Here is an 18,503-nt window from a genome sequence, read left to right on the forward strand (position 1 = left end):
ACAACATGTTACATAACCTGTGGAACTGAACAATCAGGATGATGTTCTCCGGTTAAAAGTGGCTCCATTACAACATTACTTACATTTCTGTTTCAGGTTCATGAGCGGATGCATGATGTAACAATGATGCACAACATGATTTGGATTAGTCATCACAGGTGGAATAAGAATGCAGATTATTTTCTAAAATAAGAAAGTCTGCTTCTGCATTCAACAATTTACTGAAGTAACAGTCCTCTCTGCAGAATTGCACCGAAACTATTCAGAGTAAAAGTACTCAAATATCAAATGTCTGTCTAACATGAGTCAGGTTCTGCTTGAGGTTTCTGCCTGTTAAAAGGAAGTTTATCCTTGCCACTGTAACTAGCTAAATGCTGCGAACTGCAACGCTCATGGTGGATTAAGGTGGGTGTTGGGTCTCTGTTAATAATTTAACATAGAGTACGGTCTACACCTGCTATGCTTGTAAAGCGTCTTGAGATAACGTTTGTTGTGATTTGACTTTATACAGATAAAGATTGATTGATTGAAATGTCTTGTCTTAACTTGAAGCATTTTAATGTTAAAGTTGATTAAAATGCTCGTAAACTGCTGCAACAAACTAAAAATAAGTTTGAGATGACAAGATTGTGCCTTAACCCCAAACTTGTATCTGTCGGTGACATTGCTTAGCTAAATTTGAATATTTGAACAGGCATAAGTAGATAGATCAACCTACTTTTAAGTGTTATATAAATGTTAAACTGTTCCTATGATTTATACTTGAAGACATGCAAACTGCTCTGGGTTGCATGTTCTGAAATCTGATAGATTTTGTAATGCAGATACAAGTCTATATGAGTTTATAACGACCTTTCTGGAGTCCCTGAGCTCCCTTGTCTCGTAGGTTCCTCTGAGTCGCTGCCGTTGGTGGCCTGCTGTCTCACCACTATCATCTCTCTCTTCATCTCCTCTATCCCTCTTTTCAACCCCAACTCAGCCAAGGCAGATGTCTGTCTAACTTGAGTCTGGTCCTGTTTGAGGTTTCTGCCTGTTAAAGGAAGTTTATCCTTGCTGATGCAACTTGCTAAATGCTACAAAGTGCTCTGCTCATGGTGGATTAAGATGAGATCAGACTGCCCTGTCTGTATGGATCTTATCCTGTCTTGATGTTGGCTCTTTGATAATAATATAACAGAGTATGGTCTAGACCTGCTCTGTTTGTAAAGCGTCTTGAGATAACGTTTGTTGTGATTTGGCGCTATATAAATAAAGATTGATTGATTGATAATGAATCAGAGTAGAAGTGGCTTAAAATGGAAATACTAAAATAGAAATTCCTCAATACGGTTTTCCCAGCGGACACTATTATTGTACAACACGTCCATTGAAAATCCATATCACTTTGGCCTTTTTAACCCACTGACTGCTTGGCTTCTTATCAGATTACCTTTATCGAAGAGACCGCTGCATGTTTGCTTCTGTGACTCGGCTATTTCAGGCTTATCTTCAGCACAATCACATGCCCTCTGCGTCATGAGGCAGCAGCAGCTTTATTGACCTGTCAGTCCTGCAGGAGCATTGCTAAAAGGAGATGCTTCTTTGTACCTGCACGCTGAAGAGGTTAACAGCATGCGGACGGGCCTGGGAGCCAGCACAATGGCACTTACCCTCTAAAGTATGCAGCTCTACGAACAGAACCCCCCTGAGACATTAGCTTCTGGCATAACTCATTAGTCTATTGAATAGAGCCAGTTCTAACATAATACCCCATTACACAGCAAGGAATCTCTTCGACTCCACAGGAATTCTCAAGCTTAGTAGCCAAACAATAGGACTGTGCGCGAGGAAAGTCTGGGCGGGGCAGACTGGCCTCTACTACTGACGTTCAACCAACACCCAGCGCTACCACACGCCCTGTTTTCCAACTAACACTCCCAGCTGTGCCAAAACGTCTCACGAAACCCTGCAGCTGTGCAACCCGAGGGGATTATTAACCGTGGCTGACTGAGACAAACTCCAAGATTTGTCTAAAGAAGGTCACCAGGAGTCAGCTGGATGACTAAGCACCACAAGAAACCTGTCAAGGGAGGATGGTGGGTGGTTAAGTTGCACTTTCAGAGTCAGCTTTGCAAAAGAAAGTCAGATTGGCGACCTCTCCTCTATGGTTACATTTGATTTGTCATCACATCTGGGTGCGCAGGGATGACACACTTTCCAGAGAGCTGATTATGGGATTGTGTGCAGGTATCTTTCAGCACTCTGTCTGCTTGTAATCCCGCTCTCAGCCCAACTCAACCCAGCGGCTGCCTCCAACAAGTACCGGGAGCATTACAGGAATATCCCTGAGATATTTCAAAAATGCTTTGCTGACAGACATGAATGTGGGGATGAGTCCTTTCTGCAATTATTCTGCTTTTCCCTGACTTCATTTCACTTTACTGAAGTCTGAAATCAAAAAGAGTGGGGGGCCTGTCATACATCGCTTCTGCACATTTGGAGGGAATGTTCAGAATGCAAAGAATTGCACACAACGTTTCAGGAACCAGTCAGTTTGAACCCTGTTGTCCGAAATTAGTTCATGGATGATGAAATACACACATCCCATGGAGTCTAACACTTCAGAAGTTACATAACTGATATATTCACCCGATATTTACAGATAACTCGTTATTTATGTGCATGCATTTGGCACTCAAAGTAATTATATGCATTTCTGTTGACATGGCTAACAGGTGTTAGTTTTAAAGCCCTCCAAATTAAAGTTCACCAAGTCAAACATTCATCAGTGTCTGCTCTGAGAGGCCTGAGGCTGTACTAGCTAGAAGTACAGTTTAACCTCAGTGAACGCTTTAAAACAGCATCATTTACTTCAAAGACACATACTTCCTGTCAGTTTTGGTCACTGTAGCAGCATAGCTCTAGGGATTATAATGTCAGTCAGTCTGTAGCTTTGGTCCTGAAACATCTCAATAGTTACAGGTTGACATTTCGAATCCAGCAGAGACAGCAATAGAGACATTTATGTGACTTTCTGACTCTTACTCCTGGAGCATTACAGAAAAAACATTACTAATGTAGTAGTGAAATATTTTACTAGTCAAAAATTGTCTCAATTTTTACTGGCATTCATGGTTATGCAAAATACTGCATGTACCCTCATTACTTTGGTGATTCAACATAAAGTGGATGGAGAGCAGTGGAATACAGGGCAGGTTTCAGGATCACCTCAACATGTATTGTGCCAAATATGATTCCATGACTAAACATTTGGTGCCAATAACAGCACAAAAACATAACTTTTAAATGCCCCTCTAGGAATAAACCTAGGAGTTGAAGATAGATAGATAGATAGATAGATAGATAGATAGATAGATAGATAGATAGATAGATAGATAGATAGATAGATAGATAGATAGATAGATAGATAGATAGATAGATAGATAGATAGATAGATAGATAGATAGATAGATAGATAGATAGATAGAAAGATACTTTATTCATGAAAATGTGCACATACCCACTTTAAATGCTGTTAAAGTTGAAAGAGTCATTGATTTTAAATACCTTGGAATATGGCTGAATGAGAATCTAACATTCAAAAAGCCATGTAAACACTCTTTCCACCAAGCTTAGACAGAAAGTTGGTTTCTTATACAGAAATAGATCCAGCTTCCCACTGTCTTGTAGAAAGAGAGTTGTTGAAGCAGTGTTTTTATCTGTTTTAGATTATGGTGATGTGATTTATAAACATGCTGCAGCTTCAACACTAAAACCTTTGGACTCTGTTTACCACTCAGCTCTCAGATTCATCACTGGTGACAGATATGACACCCATCACTGTGTCCTGTATGAGAAGGTTGGTTGGCCCTCTCTTGAGCAAAGGAGAACAAACACTGGCTTTTGTATATTTGTAAAGCGCTTGTTGGAAAGCTTCCCACCTACCTTTCAGACTTGTTGGAATAAAATTATGGATCCTACGGGACTCGCTCTTCTGATTGGCTCATTCTGAAAGTCCCTCGAGTTAACACTGAACTGGGTTGATCAGCATTTTCCATTGATGCCCCTTATTAATGGAATACCCTCCAACAGACTTTAAAGCTGACATCCATTCCCTCTTTTGCAGAGTGTAAGACTTTGATCTCGGACCACTGTGTCTCAAACTGTATCTGTGTTAATTAATATATTGTTTTATGAATGATTGTGTGTGTTTGTTTGTTTGTTTGTTTGTTGTTTCTAATGTGCGTGTGATCTCGACGACATTGGAAATGAGGGAAACCTCAATGTCTTTTCGAGAATAAAAAAAGGTTTTGAATTGAATTGAATTGAATTGAATAGCTGATTCTGAATGCTACAAATCAGCGGCAGCCATCTTGGTTTTTACTGAACATGCCTCAGCTGCAGTCTTACAGTCTTTGTATTAAGCCTGCTTCCCGTCTGATGTAAAAAGTTCTGAACATGAGGATCCCAGTATGCTTCTGCCAGCACATACATATTTAAGCTCACTGATTCTAAGCTAGTGAATGACCAAATACCAACCAAAGTAATGGCATCCATTAGCCCTCTTTGTGCAGTAAGGCTAAACAGATTTTGTGAGCATGCTAAACAAAGATAGTGAAAAAGGATTACCCACTTTGCTAAACTCTAGCATGTTAGCATTGTCAATGTTAACATGTTGATGTTTGCATTGACCTCTTAGCATTCCTGCTCACATGGCTAATAATGACACGCTACTGTTTGTGTGCTAAGATGGTAAACATGTGAAACACATGGCTGCATCTGCTTAATGTGAGTATGTTAGCACTGTCGCTGTGAGCACGTTGATGTTAGCTCTAACCTTAAAGCACCTCTGTGTCCCAGATACAGCCTCACAGAGCTGCTGGCATGCCTGTTGACTCAAAGCGAGATCTCCCTGAGGCTTAATTCTGCATAGAATAAAACTACATCAAGGTTTTATGCAACCAAGAATATGGTGCCCCTGATAAATGCGTTCCTTTCTGCTTTAAGGATTCTGACTCTTTTTATTTTCCCCAGCTATGCTTGTCAGCAGTAAGCGCTGATATATGGGATCTAGTGAAAACATCACTCTTTAGGAATAACACTGCACTCAGCCAGAACTACAAACAGACAGATATCAATCTGATTTGGGTTTCCAAAGATAATTTCAAAGGAAAATACAAAAAGAAATAGGGACAAACACTTAGAGCAGCTTGCACGATAACACATGTTATTAATAGAACTGAGTTCCTCGTCGGCTTTGTTTGTTTACATTGCTAAGCAGGTGGAGATGAAGCTTTTATTCTGTCACTCTTTTTCTTTCTCTGTCTCTCAACACATGATGAAAATTCACTCCGAAGGACTCATAAGGTAAATGTTGAAAGACACTGATGGCTTGTATGAGGCCTTCTTTCACCTTCTTTTGTTTGTATACCACTTAAAATAAAAAACATTTCATCAGCGATGAGTGCTATTATGTCAGTTTTTGTTTGTTCATGCTCGTTAAGAAATTAAGTTGTTCTTCACTCTTAAGATAAGTGGGATTTCCCACAACTTTTTCTTTCTGGTTAAAGTTGTCCATTGTTATACTGTTTCATAACAGATGTTCACAGTGTAAGTCAATGCTACTTTAAAACCCTTAGGTTTGCAGTAAATATCCTGGTGTCCAAATATCACTGACTTGAAAATAATGCTCAATGATAAATTCATGTTTGATCCATGCGAGAAAATAATTCAAAGAGAGGGTATTAAGCTTATTTTCAGCCTTTGTACTGTCCCTCTGATACCTCTGTAGTAGCTTTGCATGAATGACAGCTCCAAAAAATATATTTTTTTGGTTGGTGTAACATCGCAATGGTGAAGCCTCCTCCACTGTTGCCAAGCTACAAAGTCGTCAGTGTTAACCGGCATTTCTCTATTTGGACCCTGACATTTTTAAAGGGAACGATGATCATCAACAATGAGCAGAGAGAGGAGAAGTATGTTTATCGTGCTCTTTTAAGAAGATTCATCAATCTGTGATGTCACTAGTTGAGCAAATCTCATGTCCCTCTCGCTTAATTCTCATGTGTCTTTTTGAACAAGCCATTCAGAGCAGCATGCAGTCTCAATTTGGGATTATTCAAATGCCATTTACCTCCCAATTAGAAACTTTGCCCAGATGTAGTATGACATCCAACATTTAAAATAATATTAATATTAGTTTTTAAAATATGAGCAAATATAACACCACACTTATGAAGTTTTGGGGCATTTCTCTTTACATCTTACAGAACTAAACCAGCTACTCCTCTGTTTTTAATCCTAAACTAAAAACATCCACACTCCGGCAATACTTCAAGCACAAACTGACATAATTGTCTCTTCATTATATGTTGAATTATTTCATAACATAAGCTCAACACTGCCAACAGGCTGTTGTTTTGAAAGGAGGTGATAAACTTCTGATTTTGGCTTTCTGTTGAGTGTTTTTATGAACTCAATCATCATCCTCTTTAGCTCAGTCTATCATCGCATACAGTTGTAGATAATTATAAATGTTAGGACCTCTATCATCAATTTAAAGAATGGATATCAGGCTCAGACAAAATAATAATAGACAATTCATGCCCGATATATTTCAACACTGCCCTACTGTCCCTGATATCTCAGAGATTTTTTATAGCCTCGTAAATTCAGCAGCATTTTCTCAGCGCATTTTTTTATACAGCCTCCTGACAAAATCTCCTCCAGGCATTTTACAAGGAGTGATTCATAATCTTTGCCTGATCAGATTATATAACATGCTGACATTTTTGCTTGTAATTATTGTTGCATGAAACAGTCTGAAGTTTCTCCAAGACTTTGTTGCAACAGGTTGCACAAAACCATCATGTCACTTTGTTATACCATCACAAGTTTACTGTCGAGGTTCAAGAAACATTAACAAAACAAGTTAGCTGTTTACCGTGGCCTTCGACGTGCTTTCAATAATTTGGATGTCTTAATTTGGGTTGAAGCAGTTCAATGGAAGTTCAGAGATTTAATCCGATCCTGAGGCGGGAAACAAGAGAGTAACAACAATACGGGACGAGCTGCAGGATGAGTTCTATAAATGCGGGAGCTCAGAGGAATGTAAAGACTGCTGACATGTGTGCACTAGTACAATAAGGATGCAACTCAAGTTTAGGGTTAGTGCAGAGCAGGGTGTGCAGAGAGGGTTCAAGGGAAGACACTGGGGCACCTCAGAATGAGCTTTATTGATCGGGCATTACCTGACACTCAACCAAGCGGCAACCTCCAGCCGTGAGAATTGAAGCCAACTGCAGTTCATTGAGTGTCCAACTGAGGCTGGCTCTGGAAGTACCTGAACCCACAAACAGACAAATACAAAAAGAACGATCTTTACAGCAGAAATAAACATGTTTACAGTCTGGTACAAAAAACAAGTGTAGGATAGCTCATTTCTCGATCGGCTCACACTGTAGGGGGGATGAATTTTTTCATAACGCTGCAATTTCGAAGATATTAAGTTTTCAATAATGAGAGGCACAGCTGACTTGACTGACAGGCAGGAAAACTGTAGCTGTTGGCTAGGAGGCTCAAAGTCCGCCTCTATACCTCACACTAGTTTGACACAAGTCAGGCTGTGTTCAGCATTTCAAATATGGCTCCAAACGACGATCAGCTTCAAAACAGCACTTCAGAAATCGGTGACGTCACAGATACTACGTCCATTATTTGTACAGTCTATATACTCAACGTGTTAACAGTTTTAGAACTCGTTAAAGAATTCTGCCGCACATTGATGGTTTTTGAGACGATTCAAAGTGTGTTTGTCAGTAAACACAAAATCATCAAACAGATAAGAGGTTCTAGTATTTCCACAGGGGTTACCAAAATCAATGCAATCTGAATGTTCCTTACAAGAGCTTTAATAGTCAAGGATTCAATATTGTAGATAAGATTGCAAAATCTAAGTCAGAGGAGGACAATGTACAGTGGCACAAACTGGAGAGTGAATCTTACATGTCCCGTAACCTTGACCTGAAATATCTCAAGTAAATTACCAAACTAAATGAGCACAGACTCTGCAGATGTCAGTGCTATCCAGAGCTTGGCTAATATCCTTGTAAATTATCTGCAAGGCCGGGGGTTTCAACCCTTACCTCACTGATAAACTAAAAGATTGCCGTAACTGTTAACCCTCATTTGGACTTGTTATGAAAGTTTCTCTGTCCCTTTTCTCTGTTACACATTCCAGACATATTTTCTGCAAGACTTTGTCCCATTTCCCAAAGCGTCTGTCAGTCTGCACGGAGGCCCCACATGTCCCCACTCAACACTGAATACCTCACCCACAACACTATCGGAAACACGGACGGAGCAGACAGTGCAGCTGCACTGGAGGGAGATCTGTGGTGGTCTGACAGGTCCTGAGGTCGCATCACGTGACAGATGGTAGATCACAGAGAGATGTGTGTGTTACGGTAGTGTGAGGGTTTATTTCTGCCTTGGATTAAGTTTGCAGGACAACTAATTAAGCCTCAAGAATAATGCATGAAACACATTGCAGAGTGCTGACTCATAAAATCAAGTTAAAGAAATGTCACAATGTTTTAGCAAGGAACTCGACTCTGAAATTTACTACAAAAAAACTGCCCGAGTCCTTTCTAGTGCTTACCAAGAAAGGCAAACCCATCACAGCTGCACCAGCATAGCAAACCCTTCCTAGATTACATAATTCACAATTTATGCTTGGACGTCTTAATGCAATGGCTGCTTCACGAGGCAGCACTTTAACTTCTCTGTCTGTACTTTACTCAACAAGCTCCAAACATAAAAACCATTTACATCATTTGTTCCTAAGAAGTCTAATAAAACCACTCAGGCTTTTCTTACATTAGAGCCCCAACTGATCGCAGACCACACATCCTCATCCCTAAAGTTTAGCAACAGGGGTGAGAGATGGAAACAGAGAACACTGGTAGTGCAAAAGTAGTGCATTATCACTTCAGTTCAGTTTCCAATTCAGTTCATGTCCCCCATTCTACGAGTGGGGGACGTCTTTGCATTTTTTGTGACATGTAAGGGATAATGTATGTTAAACAGGTGGCTATGCAAAGTGGAATTCCAACAGGGGGACACCCTTTCAGAGATGGTTCAAGATCCTCAGGCTGCTCTCACATCTGCACGTGATTATTTCCTGACTTTGAAGCTTGAGAGGGAAACTAACCTTTTTTACCAGTGTCAACAGGCAGAGGTGAAATGAGCCGGACTTTATGCGGATTGATTTGATTTGTGTGTGATCAGGTTGTCCTTAGTGTCACTTTTGCCATTGCAAATTAATTACCATTGTTTTGGAGTTTTGACCAATCAGAATCAAGTATTTAACACAGTCAGGAAATAAGGTGACATAAAACACAACCTGTAATAGAGATGGATGGGATGGATGGGATGGATGGATGGGATGGATGGATGGATGGATGGATGGATGGATGGATGGATGGATGGATGGATGGATGGATGGATGGATGGATGGATGGATGGATGGATGGATGGATGGATGGATGGATGGATGGATGGATGGATGGATGGATGGATGGATTGCATCTGCTTTCCACAGCAGATGCAATTTTAAGAATTCAGGGATTAAAGAACCAAGGAACCCGCTCTGTATTGAAAACTTCATACTTCTTGTTGTTCAATGACCGCATTTTGACTTTGATGCATCCAACAGGATACATCTGCTTTATGATTTAAATAGTATTGCATTGCTTAAATGTTATGTCATCCAATTCACACTTTTGTTAAACTGCAATATTCCAATTCTACCATTCAGTTCATACATAAATTCAGCTTTAAAAGTGATCTTCTTGTACTCTTTGTTACATGATACATAAAATGATCTGTGCAATGACAATTAATCTTATTTTGTATGAAGAGGGACTTTCAAAATAAATTCGATTGGAATAGTCAATGTCTTTTTAAAAGGGCATTTCTTCAAACTCCATTTCTAAGAGACATGGCTCAACTAGTGGACAAAAAATAAACACTGTAGTGGTCTGAGGCGCTGAGCTGTTCCATTACTCAGCCATTGGTAACCCATATTTATGTCAACATCTCAGTTACACTCAGCTAATTTGATTATGTGATTGTCAGTCTGCATTGGACCATTTTTCCTAAGTTTACTCTTCAATTCAACACGTTTGCTGTAAAACCACTACTCAGTGCAGTGTTTGTTCATACGCCTTTGCATGGGTGTCTCAAAGCAAAAGGAGTCCAAAAATAAAAAGTAGTGGCCTCTCATCACGTCAAACATCCACTTTCATACAAACTCACACACACACACACACACACACACACTGAAGCACAGTTTCAAAAAGAAAGTGTTTACACACTCTGCTATCACTCCATCATCCCTGACTCTCAGCTTTAACAGTCGCTCTGCCCCGTCTTTAAACAGTATACCCTCTGCCTCACAGCTTTGGTGCTATCTCCCCGAAACCAAACAAGATTGTGTGCACCTGCTGCAAGTCGAGGCAGCCGTTCCCAAACAAAACCCAAACTCTGTCAACAGTTGGTGAGTCAGCTGACAACCAACACATCCTCAGACAACCCTAACCCAAACAACTGGCAGGATTATCGCAACCCAACGTGAACTTCCTCCAAAACCCCAGTATCAATCTGAGAGTGGAACATTCAGAATATTACATAACTTACTTTGAGTAAAACTGGGACATCAGTTTATGATTCAAAAGTCTAACAATGGTTTTCAGAGGAAGTGTTTGATTCATATGGAAATATGATTTTCTTGTTATTGACGTAAGGTTGCCAGGCAGAACCTCCAGTAAGCCACTGCCTCTAACCCGAAAACATTTGGACAAGTCATCACTCGTCAAACCACAACTTGTTATTTTATTACAAGATTCAAACAACTTTATTTATCCAGGGAGATGTTGTCAACACGTTTTGTTCGGATTTAATTGATGACATATTGGGTGCTAATAATAAGCTTCAGAGGTTGGCGGTTGAATTTTGGTTGTTTTAGACAGAGACAGTCAAGTTGTGCTCCTTTATTTGAATCCTACATTTTAACCTAAGCTAACCAGCTGCAGGATGTTACTTCATATTCAAAATTCAGAGAAAATAAAGGTGTTTGGCTTCTTATAATCCTGTAAAGAAAATTGCAGGCACATTTTTCAAGAACTGTACCTGCGTTACTCCTGGTTCTAAATCAGTATTCCAGTAGGTTAATGAGTTTAAATCCATGAGCATTAGAGGCACCAAAGTGGAAGAGGGACAAATAAAAACTGAACCTTTTTAAGCCTTGAGTTATCATCCAGCCACTCCAATCCCGACTATATTGAACATATAATGCTGAATTTCCATCTGATTAAATGAGCAGGTGGTTATGTGAAATAGAATCCCTTCAGGATGTGGCAACATAATAACAAGCAAACTGAACACTCCCTTTTGGGCTCAGCGAGGGTCAGATTTTTAGGAATACCCATTAAATGACTATAAAACTTGTTGTAGGCTGCAGGCGTGTTGATTGTAAATCTAATTTGAACAATCACTTTGTTTAAGCTCGACCTCTGGCTGTTACTTTTAGGGGGTCAGAAATCACAGACGTCTCCGGCCATCTTTCAAGTGTTGACACCCTTTCCTTGTCCGTGGGACTCTGATGCCCTACCTGCTACCCACAGGGGTCCTGCACCCACTAAGCCTTTATGAGGGCTATTTGAGACCCCATTCAGGCTGTGATGACCCTCACTGTGGGGATGTGACCCCTGGGCACAGAGGGGGTTGATCTCACGCACATCTTTCTCTGAAACTGGTAAAAATGTAACAGCCAAGCACTGTGAACCAACATGAGGGATTGTGCCACAGGAGGCCTTTAAAACAACCGGGTGAGAGGTCACATGTCCCGATCTTTGCTTTAAATAAAAGAGAGACAACTTCTGATGGCTTCTAACAAGATGAACTATACTTAACTCTGACTGTCTGTTGAATGCAAGCTGGTGCTTCCAGGAATCTTGCAGGTGTGACAGCATCTGACACCTGCTGCATACAGAAACTCATACTGTACCACCTGCAGCTTCACAGCTGTTACAGTAACAGTGAGCAGGTGTCACCGCAAAGACCATTTAATCTGCGACTCTTTGACATTAAACTGACTCTTGATATGAAAGTGCTGCTTATCACTTTGAAAGTTTGTGTTTTGGTCTGGAATAAAAGCAAATTTTTTTGTCCCTTCAGTGTTTCTGCAGCAATAAAATTAAATATTGAATGAGAATGCTGCTTTGTATAACACAATGTACCAAAATAAAGCTCTGTATGATTACATTTCAAAATAAAACTGGTGTCTTGTCAGCTTGTAAACACTGAGCGTGTTCCATAATACTGAGCTTGTTTCTGTGAATGTAGAATACACAGAGCAAGTCTGATTAAAGGCAGTTATCTGTTTCAAACAGTGTACAGTATTATTAGTCTAAATATGTCAATATAACGATTAGTCTAAGCTCCAATAGCGCCCCCAGCAGGTTGCAGTATAGACTGTTAACCACAATTAGAACCTTCGAATTCTTCACTATGTGCTGTGTTCTGTTTTTGCAGGTTTTTGAAGATAAAAGAAAAATAAATCTATGTCATTTAACTTTTTTTTGTACAAACAAGAAATTAAACAATGCATGAGAAGATTGATAAACGGCCTCATTGCAATATTTTTTCGTGCTTTGACATTTTGAAGATTTTTACTTTGATGCTTTCTTTTAAAGTTATTTATCTGGGCATTTTTGCTTTCATTTGACAGTACAGCTGAAGAAAGACAGTAAATGTGGAGAGCAAAGAGTGAAGTAAGACATGCAGAAAATAGCTGAGGCAGGGGGCCACTGCCTCTGTACATAGGATGCACGCTTAAACCGATAGGCCAACGGTGCCCCACTTTAATGCGTTCTTTGTTGTGCAATGTGGGTTATAAGAACTTTTCGGTTTCACTCTGTCTCCTAAAGCCTGATTTATACTTCTACGTCAAATCAACGGCTTAGTCTACACCGTAGGTCTGCGTAGCTCCCGTGCCTTCACAGATGCCTACGCACGTAGCTGATGTGCACCTCCTCCAAATTTCCCACACTCACAGCACATCCGGGATCCATGCAATTCGGCTGTGTATTTCATCTCTTCTGACACGTCCTCTCTATTCTTCCCTGTAATAAGTGCTGTATGATAAACAGCAACATGTATCAGCTGCAAACACTGTGAAAAAGTAAACAGGAAAAGTATCAACGCCAGAAACAGACAACCCGACTATCAGAGAGACCACAATGGCCTCAAGTGTTTCGGCGGAGTATTGCTGCGCATCAGGGACACATCAACGCAGAAGTATGTGGTGCTCACGTCCACGTCAGCCCTTTCCTGTGTAGGGTGGACACAGAAGTATAAACCATAAATGTATAAACATTTATAGAATAATATAAAGCATGGCAAGAGAATATTCTCAGGGGAGCTTAAAGAAATTTCCTCATAAACTATTTTATTTCCAAGGAAATAAAGGAGCATGCATCTGAAGAAATGGTGACAAATAGGCTGCAAATGGAGAAACATTCTGTCAGACAGTTTATTTAGTGATAACAGCACAGACAACAAGCACTGCTCTGTGTCTCTCCTTCAGTTGCTGAGCTAAGGCGAGTGACAGCAGGAGATAAGCTGAAGTTGCAGCTCAGCCGATGATCAACACTGATATCAAACTCTCAGTGAGACACCGACAAAATGTCAAACAGTGTCGAAGTCTGCCCCATGCAAGGTATATTGAGTCCTTTAATTGTGCAGTTCTTGCTCCTGTAAGAGGAAGGGAAAATAATGACTCTGCAGAGATCCTCATGCCCCACCAAACATCACTGTAATTGAAGCTCTATGCTGACTCAAAGCTGCCAAACCTGTTTAGACTATCATAAAAGATGCGCTATAAATCATTTACATTCCTGTGTCTGCAAAACATTTAATTAAAACACTGACGTCACGTTTTTGACAATGTATACAAATTTAATATTTAGCTGTGTCGCTTTGATCCAAGAAATGTCCCTCGCATATAACCTAGAAAATAGCAGCATGAAGCCACTGAGTTATGGATTCTAACGAGCTTTTAGCAGTTTGGCATAAATCCTTCAGATTTAATGGTTTGCCCTGACCTTTCATCCACATCTCAGACCACGCAGGTCTCAAACCGCATCAGACCACCATCAACGAGGAAATGAGAAAGACATTGAGGTTTAGTTAAAGCTGGTTTTGATGACAATGGCACTAAAAGCCAAATGTCACCTCAGGACTCTCACAATTTACTCATGCACTTCTGTTGTATACTCTTCTTCTGCAGAAGTAGAACTGCAGTCTTCTCGAGTGTTTTCTGGTTATATAATTATACAATGTCTGAATTTAGACCAATTACAACATTGTCTTGATGTAGTTTAAAGTCGCCACACCTCACACTTACATCGGTTTGAAGATGAAGTAAACAGGTGCAGCTACATGGAGCAGTTATGGTATTATGATTACCGTCCAATAAAGGAGACAAAAGAACAGTTCAGTAACATGCACGTCAAACATCCACCTAATTGTCTCAGCCTTCTGTCACACAAACATTTAGACTCTCAGAATAACTCAGAGCTTATTTGTTATGCAAACAAGAAACAGTTTAATAAAAACCATTCAGATGTGGTCTCGTCTTAAAATGCACTGCTGGTGTCACCAGATGGAAACTTAAGTTTTACGCTGTGTTGCGTGACTAACTGAGGCAAGATAATGCCATCCTCTGACTCAGCTAACCTGTTCCAGTTGTTCATATGCCAGGTTCAAATTTATTTGGCTGGGAATACTGGCACTGTGTCAGAGATCTGGCAACCAGAGAGCCATGAATCCTCATCTTGACTCAGCTCAGAGACATTACAGATCAACATGTTTTTCACCGATAATCCAGCCTGCTATTTTACGAAACAAGACCCTGATTGGTAATTTGTAATTATCAGCTGATATGGGGCCAAACACAGAAACTGGTAGTTCCAGTAAATGTTTTGAGTGGTTGAGGTTTTTTTATGATGCATTGTTTTGGAAGATATTACTACTTACAAGTTTTGCCTAAATAAGGGCGTGGCTGGCTTGATTGACAGGCTTAGCGCAAAAGCTAAAGGCCCGCCCTTTACCTCACACCGTCTCGGACGAAGTTAGGTTGAGTCAGCATTTCCAATATGGCACCCATAGACAATAGGCTTCAAGACAGTGCTTCAGAAACAGATGGGTGACGTCATGGATACTACGTCCCTTTATTAAACAGTCTATGGTCTTTCTCCTACTCTCTCTCCTGGTTTCCTGTCCACTGTCCTATCCTCTCTGTATAAAAGGTGTAAAAGCCCAAAATATATAATAAAAAAAATAGAAACATGTAACAAATTTTTTTGAACTCCTCTAAAGGCTGTGTTAAAATTGGTCCTACAAATATAAATACTTTTTATGAGGGCTAAGTTCACCACTTGATGGATGCTACAGTAAAGAAAAGCTACTTCGGAGCAGAGGCGGGTCCAGGGGGTGACCAAGGCATTTTTCAGAGCCTGTTTTGAAAGGCACTGAAACATGATGTCAGCTTTCAGACCTACACAGGACTTCCACCAGATCCGTGTCAGGCCTGTCTCCGATCCGCTGCGGTCCGGCTCTCGTCCGTCAACACCCATCGGTTGCGTTTTCGGAATGCAGCGCGGACCAGGACTGCTGGACAGCTTGAGTCATGTGACCAAGGTTTTCACTGACAATCACTGAATCAAGGATTCTCCTCCTCCTCTCATCATCCATGTTGTCTTTATGGTCCTCTGAAAACCTCTGACCTGTTGACTCCAGGCCTGCCTCCGCTCTAAATTACATTTTGTTGTTGTAGTTAAGTTAAATATGATCTGGTGATAACACAGAGTTTTATTCCGAAAACTAACCAGGTTTTTATTTTGTTTTGGTGCCTGACTTCCTGTCCTGCTCCATCTGCTCTGTGCTGAATTGATGCGTCGTGCTCCAGCACCCAGCAAAAATAGAAGTCTTGCGTATCTGATCCGTTGCGTTCTGACCTGCCGGATCAGAGACGCAGCCGGAACACAACGAAGCGAATCCAGTGGGAGTTAACACACGGACTAGAATAGAAACCTATCAGATACGGTGCCGTGACAGATCGGAGATGGACCAGACATGGATCTGGTGGAATTTGGCCTTTACTCTGTGAGACAATTACAAAATAAGTTAAGTTCCAACTCAGCTAATAAATTTGTTTTCGAAATGTGTCACCATTCTTTGACCCCGTTAAAGCATTTTTGGCATTCCAAGATTGTAAAAAGGGAAAATGTTGTGTTGTCTGTCAGGATGCATGGAAGTGATAATGGCCTTGTGACACATTTATCAATGCACCGGTGGTATTTGTTTAGCTGAGTGTATCCTGTCCGTTGCTCCAATTTCTGCCATGTAGCCTGTTCCAGCTCTTTTATCTCCTTATTAAAACACCTCATATCAACATTCAGGCCTGTGCAATGCAGACATCCGGACATAGCAACATAAATTTCCCTTTCATGCTCACTTGCCAAAAGCCACAGACAGGAGGATGCAAACTGGATGTGTTTGCGTGTAGAGCATAAGCTAAAGACAGATGGCTTTCTGCACCCTCTTAGTCTCTGACCTGCTATCTGCCTCGGGACCGGACCTGTGAGGATGACAGCAGCGTGATGAAATGGCAGCCTTTAGAGCACAGAGGGAAAAACAGGGCATGATTTATCTTGGCAGCTTGTTTGTTATTCCTAACAAGGCATTTAGGGACCAGGGAGTTAAAAAACAATCTAATACTCTTTGTAGATATGAGCAATTTCCCCGGCAGAATCCAAACAGCCACTTTTCAAAAGTGACTGCTGGGAGAAATGCTGCTGAGTGCCAGCGTCTCGCCTCACCTGAGTGACTCCTGCTGTTCTTTGAGATGAGAAATTGACTGATGGTGTGATGGTTGGAGGGGCGCAGGAGGACTGGTGGGTAAGTGGAAGTTGAACAACTTAAAGTCATCGAACCTCTTTGTAACTGTCAACTTTGAGGCTGCTCTACAGAAAGAAACTGTTTAGAAAGTGGTCTTTGTTACAGTTTGATAAATGGACAAACTTTCTACTTTGTTTCAGTGAATTCATTCAAATAGAAACCTTTACGTATGTTTCCTGATTTCTCAGTCCAAAGGGGAGCAACCATGTAGTTAGTTTTACCAAGAAGAACATGCAGCAGGTGACATATTTTTTATAACTTTCCCTGTCCCATTAAAGTTACTAACCATAGACCTTTCTGGTGTCCCTGTGCGCCCTTGATCGTAGTTTTAACAACTACTACTATGCATCTCACCACAATCATCTCTGTCTCTTCATCTCCTCTATCCCTCTTTCCAACCCCAACTCAGTCGAGGCAGATGTCTGTCTAACATGAGTCTGGTCCTGCTGGAGGTTTCTGCCTGTTAAAGGAAGTTTGACCTTGTCGCTGTAACTTGCTAAATACTGCAAAGTGCTCTGCTCATGGTGGATTAAGATGAGATCAGACTGAGTCCTGTCCGTAAGATGGGACTGGATCTTATCAATCAATCAATCCATATTTGTATAGCGCCAAATCACAACAAGCATTATTTCAAGACGCTTTACAGACAGAGCAGGTCTAGACCGTACTCTGTGTTATATTATTAACAAAGACCCAACATCAAGACAGGATAAGATCCAGTCCCATCTTACAGACAAGACTCAGTCTGATCTCATCTTAATCCCCCATGAGCAGAGCACTTTGCAGCATTTAGCAAGTTACAGCGGCAAGGACAAACTTCCTTTTAAAAAGGCAGAAACCTCCAGAAGAACCAGACTCATGTTAGTCAGCCATCTGCCTCGATTTTATCCAGTCTTAATGTTGGGTCTTTGTTAATAATATAACATAGAGTCCTGTCTAGACCTGCTCTGTTTGTAAAGAGTCTTCAGATAACGTTTGTTGTGATTGGTGTTATATAAATAAAGATTGATTGATTGATATTTGTATCTCAGTCCTCATTTTGAGTCAACACGGATGCTGTGGCAGCTGGTGACATGGAGTTAAAATTATTCACAGCACTCAAAGAAATCATGATTTATTCATTCTTGTCTAAACCCGCACACCTGATCTCATTCCACATAATTATTGTTGTAGTTTCTTTGTTCTATCTGATTATCATGTCTGTGGATTTTTATCTCAGGGCTGATGTTTTATTGCTGAAACTTGGTGTCTTGAAAGACATATCACATTTCCATTGCACCTTCAGTCAACTTTCTACTCGGTCAAATGCAGATTGATTCTTGAGAAAGCTTTGATGTCCCCTGTTTTGAGAAAACAAACTCTGCTCTCCTTTCACGCAACATTGCTTATCTGGACAACTTTTGGCTCCTCGTCCATCACAGTTTGTTGGTTTTTCTCTCTTACTGTTAAAAGCAGGTGTCAGAACTCCTGGCAGCAGGGTGGCTTGTATAAATACAGCAGTG

At 40.7% G+C, this 18,503-nt stretch overlaps 1 long non-coding RNA gene across 1 annotated transcript in view; it reads right to left on the reverse strand.

The window, feature by feature from the left end:
• Positions 1-7,194: 7,194 nt before the first annotated feature.
• LOC117827823 overlaps positions 7,195-18,503 on the reverse strand; it is a 45,880-nt gene continuing 34,571 nt past the window's right edge. Inside the window, exon 4 of the long non-coding RNA XR_004634280.1 lies at positions 7,195-7,321. This is a non-coding gene — a long non-coding RNA (uncharacterized LOC117827823). The remainder of the gene's footprint in view (positions 7,322-18,503) is intronic.

The sequence above is a fragment of the Notolabrus celidotus genome, chromosome 16, assembly GCF_009762535.1.
Source record: "Notolabrus celidotus isolate fNotCel1 chromosome 16, fNotCel1.pri, whole genome shotgun sequence".
NCBI lineage: Eukaryota > Metazoa > Chordata > Actinopteri > Labriformes > Labridae > Notolabrus > Notolabrus celidotus.